General features: G+C 34.7%; 1 protein-coding gene across 1 annotated transcript in view; it reads left to right on the top strand.

The window, feature by feature from the left end:
* Positions 1 to 8,487: 8,487 nt before the first annotated feature.
* The window catches only part of EYA1 (EYA transcriptional coactivator and phosphatase 1), a 172,814-nt gene continuing 171,432 nt past the window's right edge, over positions 8,488 to 9,869 (top strand). Inside the window, exon 1 of the mRNA XM_077166984.1 lies at positions 8,488 to 8,763. The gene's annotated coding sequence lies outside the window, so the exon portion shown is untranslated. The remainder of the gene's footprint in view (positions 8,764 to 9,869) is intronic.

The raw sequence follows: 9,869 nt of genomic DNA, 5'->3' as shown, positions 1-9,869 counted from the left end.
TCACTTCTAAAACGTATTGCTGTCTTCTTATTGCCTATCCTCCTTGTACTTGGGAATTTATACTTTTTTAAAAAATCCCTTTACTGCTACTTTAGTGGGGTTTCTAGAAAGAGCAAAAATAAATGCATATAATTCAGCCATCCATTTTGTAGTTTATTTATACTCTTCCTAGGCACACATGATAATATAATATCCTGTCTGTCTTGTGTACCGCTTCATCTCCTAGTGCCCGTCACAACACCTGGCACATAATAGATGCATGATGAACATTTGCTAAGTGATTGATTGATTACTTTCTGAAGGACGTACCGCCTAGATTGGTTAGATTTCTGAATAGCCTAAAAGGTGCATAATTTGAAAATGACATACTTGTGGATATATCTACAATGAAGTATTTCTGAAAGGCAGGAAATTGTGGTTTTTTTTTTTTAAAGATACCTTCTATCTATTATGCAGCCTTAAAAATATTAATTATGCAGCTATTTTTGTTAAGAATTTAAAGGGGAAGCTATGAACTGATGCTGGGATAATAGAGTTCTTAGGAAAGAATACGTTGGGTGCGGCTAACATACAGTGTATGATGGTTTTTTTTTTTTTGAGTGAGTCTTGGCTTTTATGCCATGTATCTTTTTCCATCACATTCAAACACATACATGATGTGAATACAGTATTTTCAGGTCTGTTTTGATTTCTTAATTTTCTTGGACTTTCATTATTCCCTGTTGTCAAAATGGCAAATTCCGACCAGAGTTTTCTATGACCCAATTTTCTTCCAAAAGATGTTTAAAATATGTTTTTGAACATGACAGTGAAATGATTTCCTTTAAGAGGACAACGGCCTAACCACTTCAGTGTTAGGGTTTCTGAGAGGAGAGGAATATAAGAATGTGTAAGGAAACCAAAGGAAAAAAATGGAAGCAAAGAAAATTCAGTAAAATCATTTTCTATCAGAAATCAGGACCATATTCCATTAAGTAACCAAATGAGCATGTAATAAATGTAATTTAAAAAACATTTATCAGGCACCTACAATGTAGTATCAGGCTGTGTTAAACCTTGGAAACTTGTCATGCCCTATCTGGGCATTCTTATACTCATGCAATTAAATTGATTTGAAATTCAATTTTCTTTTACTGTTTTGCTATCCATGTGCGCTCTACCATAACAGTAAATATTTTGATTTCCATGCCATTTTTTTAAGTTATGTAAGCTTCTTGTATCCAGTTTATAGATTAACCAGTTTACAGATTATACATTGAGAAGATAAATAACATAGTAACAACAGCTGAGAAAACATGGGGCTGCAGCCAGAATTAGAACTCAGAAATAGAAAAAATCGGTGCATTTGTTTTAGTCTTGTGGGTAATAGTGCCCTCGATTGTAGATGGAGTTTAGTAATTCTATACATTTAAGGAAAAGGACAAAATTTAAACCATGAACAGTTCTTAGACATAAAATCTGAGAATATGGAAAGATGGGGGAAGAAAATCACACTTATTATTTGCTGCTTCAGGAAATCTTCATGTGAGGGATCTCATTTGAGAGAAGTTTCTCTTTTTCACGTATAGGTTGTTCATAGGTTGGTAAGAGCCATGTTTTGGGGAAATTCTATATAGAGAGCTTAGAGATGCGGTTCCACGTCTTTAACAGTCTTTGGTAATTAATCATGAATGAGTTTTTTTCTGATGAGTTTGGTCAGTTTTTTCATTTTTCTATTTATCAAAACAGTTGCTCACCAAAAACATGGGTAGACTAGTGATTTTACTGTAAATTTAAATGTATAAAATCTGTATATCTAAAAACATTATCTTTTTCCTTTAGAATTTCCAAGTCAAAGACACTCATTCTTTTAAAAAAGGCCTTGGATTCCCCAGCTGATTCTCTGATTATTGTCTTGAATAACTTCTTCTTTTTTTTTTTTTTGCTTTGTTTTGGTCCCAGGCTTCCTTCACCTCCTCCCCACCCCATTCCATCCACTCTCTGCTCATGGGGAAGATCATGCTCTCAAACAAGGACAGGAAGGAAAGTGGACGCTCTCCCAGGAGGCCAGAGCTAATGGGGACTTCACGGGGCTTTCAGAGGGGGCTGTCAGTGATCACCGCGCAGTAGGGGTCTCCTTTGCAGACACTTTGACCTCTTGGTAAACTATTTGTTTTTCCTTGTATTGATTCAAAAAACAAGCCACCAACCTGTAACGCCCTATCAGCTAGGGCATTTCTAAGAATCATGCACATATAAAATATACCAACCCAGAAAATCCCAAATCCTTGATTTTGTTGTACTCTGCAATTCACGTTAACCAGATCACTGATGATGTTAAAACAGATTCCCTGAAAGAAGCAGTGAATGCTTCCAGACTTACATTTTTTTTAATGTAAGTCTGGAACCACACATTTAAACATGAACCACACGTTTAAAAACTCAGTGTAATACCCAAAATGCTAAACCAGCTGAAACTAGTGTTCTTATTAATTGTTAGTACCTAAAGACTAAAAAGTGTTTAATCTTTATTTACATTTTGGCCACAGAAAGGTGCTCTTTTTAAGTATTTGAGCAAACAAACTAAAGCCATTGCTTTTCTTAGCATGCACCACAAAGTTCGTTTCTTCTCTGCAGCACTCTGAAGTAAAATTCAAGGACCAGAGACAATTTGATCACTTGCAAGTATGAATCTAGATAAACTTTACAGTCGAGAGAAACCTCCAAGTTGTATACCTATTGACATTGCTTAATAAAAACATCTAGAATAATGGTGCCTCTGGTTGTGTTTCCAATAGCAATGTGATTTCAGTGCACTGTGGATTAAGTTACCGATCCTTTGAATTCTGACCTTCTGTCTAAAACAGCTTTAGAGGTTACTCTTTTTCTCCCCCTCTATTTGGGAGACCGGAGGGGGGAAAAGCTAATGCTGCTTGAAGGAAGAAAAAAATTCTATAGGTTATTAGGTTTTCAGTTTTCTCTCCCTCCTTGGCAATTCCTTTGTAACAATAATAGAGCTTTGTGATTCTGAATACTTAAACTGTACCTTCAAATACATCAGGAGACTCAAAGTGCATTGTGAGTATAATCATTTCCTTGGTGAAAAAATCAAGTGTTCATGATCTAATAGCTATTAAGATCAAAGCATATCACACCCACCAGGTAACTGAAATTATGGAACGCAAAAGGGAAGAAAGTGATAGAACTGTGAACTTGTCCACAGAATTGTTGTTGTGAACGCAGACTTTTAGCTTCTCTTTTTTATTATAAGGAAAATGTCAGAAACAGTTATAGTCCTTATTTCAGGAAGATAATACAACTTTTTAAATATAAAGCATGAGTAAAAAAATCTCTCTTGATTTACTAATTTCAAGTTTAAAAAATTCTATTTTTCCCCTATCTGACCATTTAAGTGCTTCTCTTTTGAACCTGCAAACTAACTTGCAATATTTGTTTGTGAATAATCAGATATTGTATAGTGATTATGTCTATTCCATACTGAATATATCATTTCAGTTTTTCTCCCATGTGAGTGTCCTTCCAAAACTATATTCTTCCGAATTTATTAAGTTTATTGGGTATCAGGTTGCTCCAAAATGATGATACAACCAGGAGACATTAATGTCTCAGTGCTCCATCTACTGTTGAAGGATGATTTTGACGGTGTTGAAAAATGGGGCAAGTTATGGAACGAATAATGAAGGGAAAGCACAACATATTTTTACACATAGTATTCATAGAGATAAACTGTTACACTGTCAGGTGAAATAAATTAATAATGCATATAAAATGACTAGCTCAGTGCCTGGCATGCATTAAAGCCCTCAATAAATGCTAATTCCCTTCCTTCCTCCATGAGATAACCATTGTTTCTGAATTTAAAAACTGTGAACGTCACTGTCAGGCAAACTGGAAAACACAGAGCAAATTTCCAGATCCTCTTACATGTTATGGGAGGTGCTGACAAGGTTGGTTTGCCCATGGCTTCGAGAAAAACAAAATGCTGAAGAGGAGACAACCTGGCTTTTCCAGGTTGCTTCATGTCAACAGAAATCCATTTTACAGTGTGAAAAGACAAAATAGCAGACCGCTGCTCTATACTTCAAAGGCCAATTATTTACAAATTTTGAGCAGAGAGCAGAGAAAGTAACTCTGTTTGCCATCTTGGAAAACCAGTTGATTTTAAAATGGCAAACCTGTTAAGACATATTTTTCCTAGATGTGTCTCTAAAGTAACTATATCATCGTGTTCCCTTTTCTTAAATCTCTACTGCTGCCCTGGTTATCACCATTAGCTTCAAGAACTGTTACTCAAAGTTTCTATTAAGAATAATTTTTTTAAAAAAAACTTCCTATAGGTAGTTATTACTACATAGGATAACAAGTTTCCTACCCTACATAAATAAATGGTTATTATTTCTGTGTAATAACCAATGTGCTTATTAGGGAATCAGGAAATAGTTTCTATTTTCATATTGTGTTGGTATAAGACGATAATATTTATTAAAATAATTGTCCCCGGTACACTTAATAGTTAGTAATTGCCTTCTTAAATTTACTGTTACAAGCTATTCACGTTGGAAGTTGAATGGAAAACATTTAGCAACGTACTGGTAGACATTCAGTTTGGCGTATTTAATATCATTCTTAAAATAAATAGAGGATGTTTTACTTGGTTGCGTTTCAGCCGAAGGCTACTGGGAGCAGGGCCCTCATTGTAGGTCTCGTGCCAGTGGGGAAGGAGTAGGTCATGGAAGTGACCGCTCCAAATGCCAGCAAAGATTGTAATGTCAGCAACCCAGATGCTGCGCCACTGGTTCCCTAAAGAAGCCAGAAATGCAGAACTGCATGGCGTGGCGTGGTCTGCAAGAGCAAGAAAACTGTCTGAAAGCACAACTAGAAGAAGTATAGTATTTTGGAGTACTCTAATTGCCCTTCTACTTTGAATAGTTTGAATTACAAAATATTGACTATTTCCAGATCTTGTTGATTTTAATAATGTGGGAAAAATAATAACTAGGATTTTACTTTTGAGAGAAAACATTGGTCTTTGAGTGCTAATTATATTTTGCAATTTACTCTACCTTTATTCTTGAGAAATAATCGCCTCATAAGCATTGTAAAAGCAGAGAGATTAGTAGACCATTGGACCAGGTAATAACCTGCATGCTTAATTCTAAAATTATTTAAAGGTAAACACACAAGGAAGAAAAATAACTTCCAAGTGCATTTATTACAGTGAAAATGTCACAATTATTCAAGAACAGTACTATCGTTACTGGAAAGGAAAAAGGAAAGGATATTTATCATGTTCTATCCTTTTTTACCTTCATTGTTTGTTATATTTAATTTGCTTCATCAACTCTTTACTCATGTGGTTTTAGAAAAGTTCCAAATCATCTTATACCTGCCCTTTTTTCCTTGTTTAATTTTGAAATTAAGCATTTTTTATTTTTTAGCCATGCCTTCATTTAAAATTTTTCATTAATCTAGAAACACTAAAAACATCTACTGAAAGTGCAGACTTCTGCTGTATAACCAGACAAGCTGTATAAAACAGCTTGCTTTAAAGATAAAACGTGTTTGGAGATACATTTATATGAAAGATATTGTCTCATTGTAAATATTCAAACCTTATGCTACAGTTGAATATTTTAGGTGTTTTCCTTTCCCAGATAAAATTATGTAATTTTTTTACTAGGAGAGAAAGCATATTGGAGTTAGTGGCGGGGGCGGGGAGGCACATTGCAATTTTTTTCATTCCTAATCATATAAGCTCATGTATTGCAATTTCTGCAGCAGATTATCAGATAGTAATGTTTCCTATCACTTGTCTTTACTAATGGCAAATTTTCAGAAAATTTCCCTAAATTCTGTTGTAATATGTATGACTTTATTTAGGGAACAATTTGGTATTTAAGATACATAGTTTAATTTTGTAATTATAGTCTGTGACAATTTAGAGATAGAAAGTTAACAGTATGCTTATGGCCATGGCTTGAATTTTGCCTGTGGATCAGGGGTTAGCTTATTTTCGGTTTATGGTCTTTGTAATGAAAATTATTACATCTCTGATATTTAGAAATATTAACAAAGCAAAATATATGTCTAATTATGTGAGTTTTTAATCTATCTCATATTTCTTTAAGAAAAGGAAATTGTTTAAAAGTAATATATATGTACATAGCATTACTTTTAGCCAATGACTAAGCTCTTTGTTACATAATTATGAAGCATGATCTGTATCATATCAATCAGTGGTCACATTACACTCTTCATGCTTTACATAATTTTTATAATTAATGCATCATTTCTTTAATAATATTTTGTTTGGCTATATAAATAAAAATAATTGACTTTTGACATAAAAACAAATGTGATATGATAAATTTGATTATAATATAGGCAAGTAATTTGTATATAAAAGTAGTTTACCTAATGTTCCTGCTGTTTTAACTTCATATCATTCATGTGTGTTTGGTTTGCCGATATAATCTTTCATGGATCCAAAAAAATAATACTTTACTTTTTTATATATAAAATCATTTTTTAATCTATGGGAAGAACACATATAATAACTGTATGTAAAGCATCAAACTGCATGGAATTCTCCACCAGTACCTCAAATTTTATATTTTGTGGAGACTTGAAATAAATATGATAGCAAAAGTAGTTACTGTGTGTGGCGTTTGATATCATAGACTGAATTAATGTAGCATTACATTTTATCTGACAACACTGGAAACCTCCATGACATGCTATATTTTAATTTCTGCCTATATACTTCATATTTTGAATAACTGATACTTCTGGTCTGAAAAAGTGTTGTAGGTGGTAACGTAATTCTATTTCAGATACATATGTGATCAAATCCAATAGCAATCTACTGATTTTTGACTTGGCTTCCCAAATATAGTAGATGACTAGCTCATGATTCCTTGCCAGCACTTACAAAATGAAATCCTAGGTGAGTGTGCAGTTTAAGCTGTCTCTAGGTTTGACAAAGCCTTCTTTTTCTGAGGAATTTAGTCTGGCATCCTTTGGGGGCTGGGGAAGTCCTCACAGAATTTTAGGCACTGGAAGCTTTTTTGTTTTGTTTTGTGTCAGAATGGTGTTTTCATTTACAAATTAGCAAGGTAAAGGTAAGACTCTGTATTTGTTTTATTCATTGATGTCCTGGAAATGTATTGTAAACTCATTTAAGTAGTTATGGTGATTTAAAAAAATTTTTTTTCCATATAAAGTTAGAGCTCTGCCAAAAAAAAAAAAGGATGCTTTGTTTTTTGATAAAAAGACCAAATAGAATAGTATTACTGGTTATGACAAAACAGGTGTAAGGAAAATTCAATGTGTATAAGGATTTTATTTTAGAGTAAAAAATTAGTCATGATGAATGAGTAGTATCAAAATAAACATTTATATTTGAACTATGGTATAGGGCTGGCAAATTAAAATAAAACAATTAGTCACATAAGTAATGCCTTCTTTAAGTATTTGAAAGTAATGTAATGTTTAAGACATTGATCCTATAAGTGAGGTCACTTATTTGCATTAAACACAATAGTAAGTATCCTAACCCAAAACTATAATTTATTCATAATCTAATAGTTCAACTCTCCAGGTGAATGTTTCAGATTATTTTACCTAGATTCTGAGTTTACTTAGAAAATTTTTAAAAGGATAGGCTGTAAAGAAAGAGTTCTAGATAAGATTAATCTTTTTCCCAAAATCATTTTAAATATCGACACTGAAATATTATCTGGTTCATATCCAAAAAAAATGTTCATGTAAGACTTGCCATTCTAGAAATCAGTGCAGAATCATCATTCATGCTTTCGTTGTTAAACTGGCATTAGCTGCCCGTTGCTTTTTTTCTCTTTCTCCTTGGTTAATGGAGTCATTCTATATTCTATTTCCCCTAGACATGTTAGTGCGTACATTAGGAAAAAAAAATTGGAAAGTATGGAGTCCCCAAGTTTCAGGGCCTGAGAAGAAGTTTTGGAAAAGTGTAAAAGATAACGTATAACTACTCCCCAAAGATCTTAATTGGTAGCTGCCGTGGCAAGAGGATGTGTGTTGACATTGCCTCAGAGAAGTTATTCTCACACAGCTGTTTATTCAGATAGCATGGGGCACGTTCATTTACATAATAACTTTTTTTTAACCAGCAAGGTTGAGTCAGACAGAGCTGTGCTCCTTTCAATTGTTGCATTTAAACCAATAAGGTTAGGACAAGAGAATAGCTGTGGTTTGCGTTGCAAAAACAAAAAAAGCCCCGAGGCTCCATGGGCAGACCTACAAGGCTGCGCAAACAAATCGAGGGGATGATGAGATTCTGCTGTTTCTTTGTCTAGGGTTCTCAGATGCTATCTGCTGCTGCTGTTTAGTGGGAAAAGAGCACAGGGCTCAAAGCTGTTACTAAACCGAACGGTGGGAGCTGATGGCTCCGAGTTTAGGGCGAGATAGAAACTCTCCAGTGCCACTTCCGACTTTAAGCCTTCCTGTTGCAGCCCACTGCGGCGGTTTTTTCGCTGGGAGAAGCGTCTTCGCTCAGTTTCTCCGCAGCCCGAGCCGGCAGCAGCGGCCCGGCGGCTTTCCCAGTGGCCGGGGTCACCCTCCACCAGAGGCGCTCCGCTGCTAGAAGCGCCCGGGCTCCGCGGAGAGGTTCTAAAATCACTCGCGGCTCCTTATCCAGGAGCAAAACTATGTAAGGAATGGAGGTTTGCTAAACCAGCGAATTCGCAGGAGCATCTTAAACTGGTGGATGCAGCAGATGTAAGCACCGTAAGTACAAGCTGACTGTTTGAAAAATTGTAGTGACTGACGACAGCTGTCCTTTGAGCAAAGCCGAAGATAACAGGAGCGCTTTGATTATTGTTTTGATTTGTTTTGAAATAAAAATACTATGGCATGGGGAGAATTATGACACTTTGTACCTAGCACTTTATTAGCCACAGTGTTCCATCATAAAAGTATTAATTCGGACCCCCCCCCAAATTACCTGAGCGATTAGAGTCAAGAGATAATTACAAATTAATCATGCTAATTATTTTGATAATGCTTTATATAAATACAGAGCCATATTCTTGTGTGGAGATTACTTCATGTATCTTTTCTGAAATGCTACACACACCTCAAGTATTATTGTGGGATACTGAATAAAAAGCTATGTCTATATTACAAAACACGTATAACTTTTCCTACACATTTTAGGTTGATAGGAGAACAAGAGAAAAGAATTAACATTTTGAAAGGACAACAGATGACAAAAATAAAATTGAGAACATTTTTTAAAGGAAAGAATCCTTTTGCTTCAATAACCAATTTCCCAAACTTACATTAAACAGACTCATTTTCAAAAATGATATAATAAGCATTTGCCAAATTAATATCTTTCTCACTTGTCCGGATCTGACTTGAATGGACCTTGAAATTAAAAATAAGGTTCTTAATTAAGCTTTTTGAATTAATATTTAAATTGTCATTCGAAATCAGCATATGAATTGCTAATGATTCTTGGGCCTTATTTCTTGTGAGGAATTTTTGTACACATTTGAACACATCATTTACAAGAATTTAGTAAATTTAAAGCTGTCTTTTTAATGTTTCATTTCTTAAAAATGACAAGGAGCACAAAAAATTTAAGCGCACAGTGTACTTTTCTGGGCTTAGGGTTGCTTCTATAATGTCTTTCAGAGTAGACTTTACTTTGTGGATACTAGGCTTGTGCGAGACTTTCTGCCCCACACTTGGGGTGAGGACGTGCACACAGGAATACTCACGCTTTTGCATTATCAAATATTTGGTATTTGACTTTCTCGCTGCTTGAGTTCTCCTAAGGCCCAGTAAGCAAGCAGCCATGGATTTTTCAATTCTGAAAATTCTTCGCG

Source organism: Tamandua tetradactyla, chromosome 6 (assembly GCF_023851605.1).
Source record: "Tamandua tetradactyla isolate mTamTet1 chromosome 6, mTamTet1.pri, whole genome shotgun sequence".
In the NCBI taxonomy this organism is placed as follows: domain Eukaryota; kingdom Metazoa; phylum Chordata; class Mammalia; order Pilosa; family Myrmecophagidae; genus Tamandua; species Tamandua tetradactyla.
The sequence above is the reverse complement of the archived record's forward strand: the minus strand, read 5'-3'. Positions and strand labels throughout refer to the sequence as shown.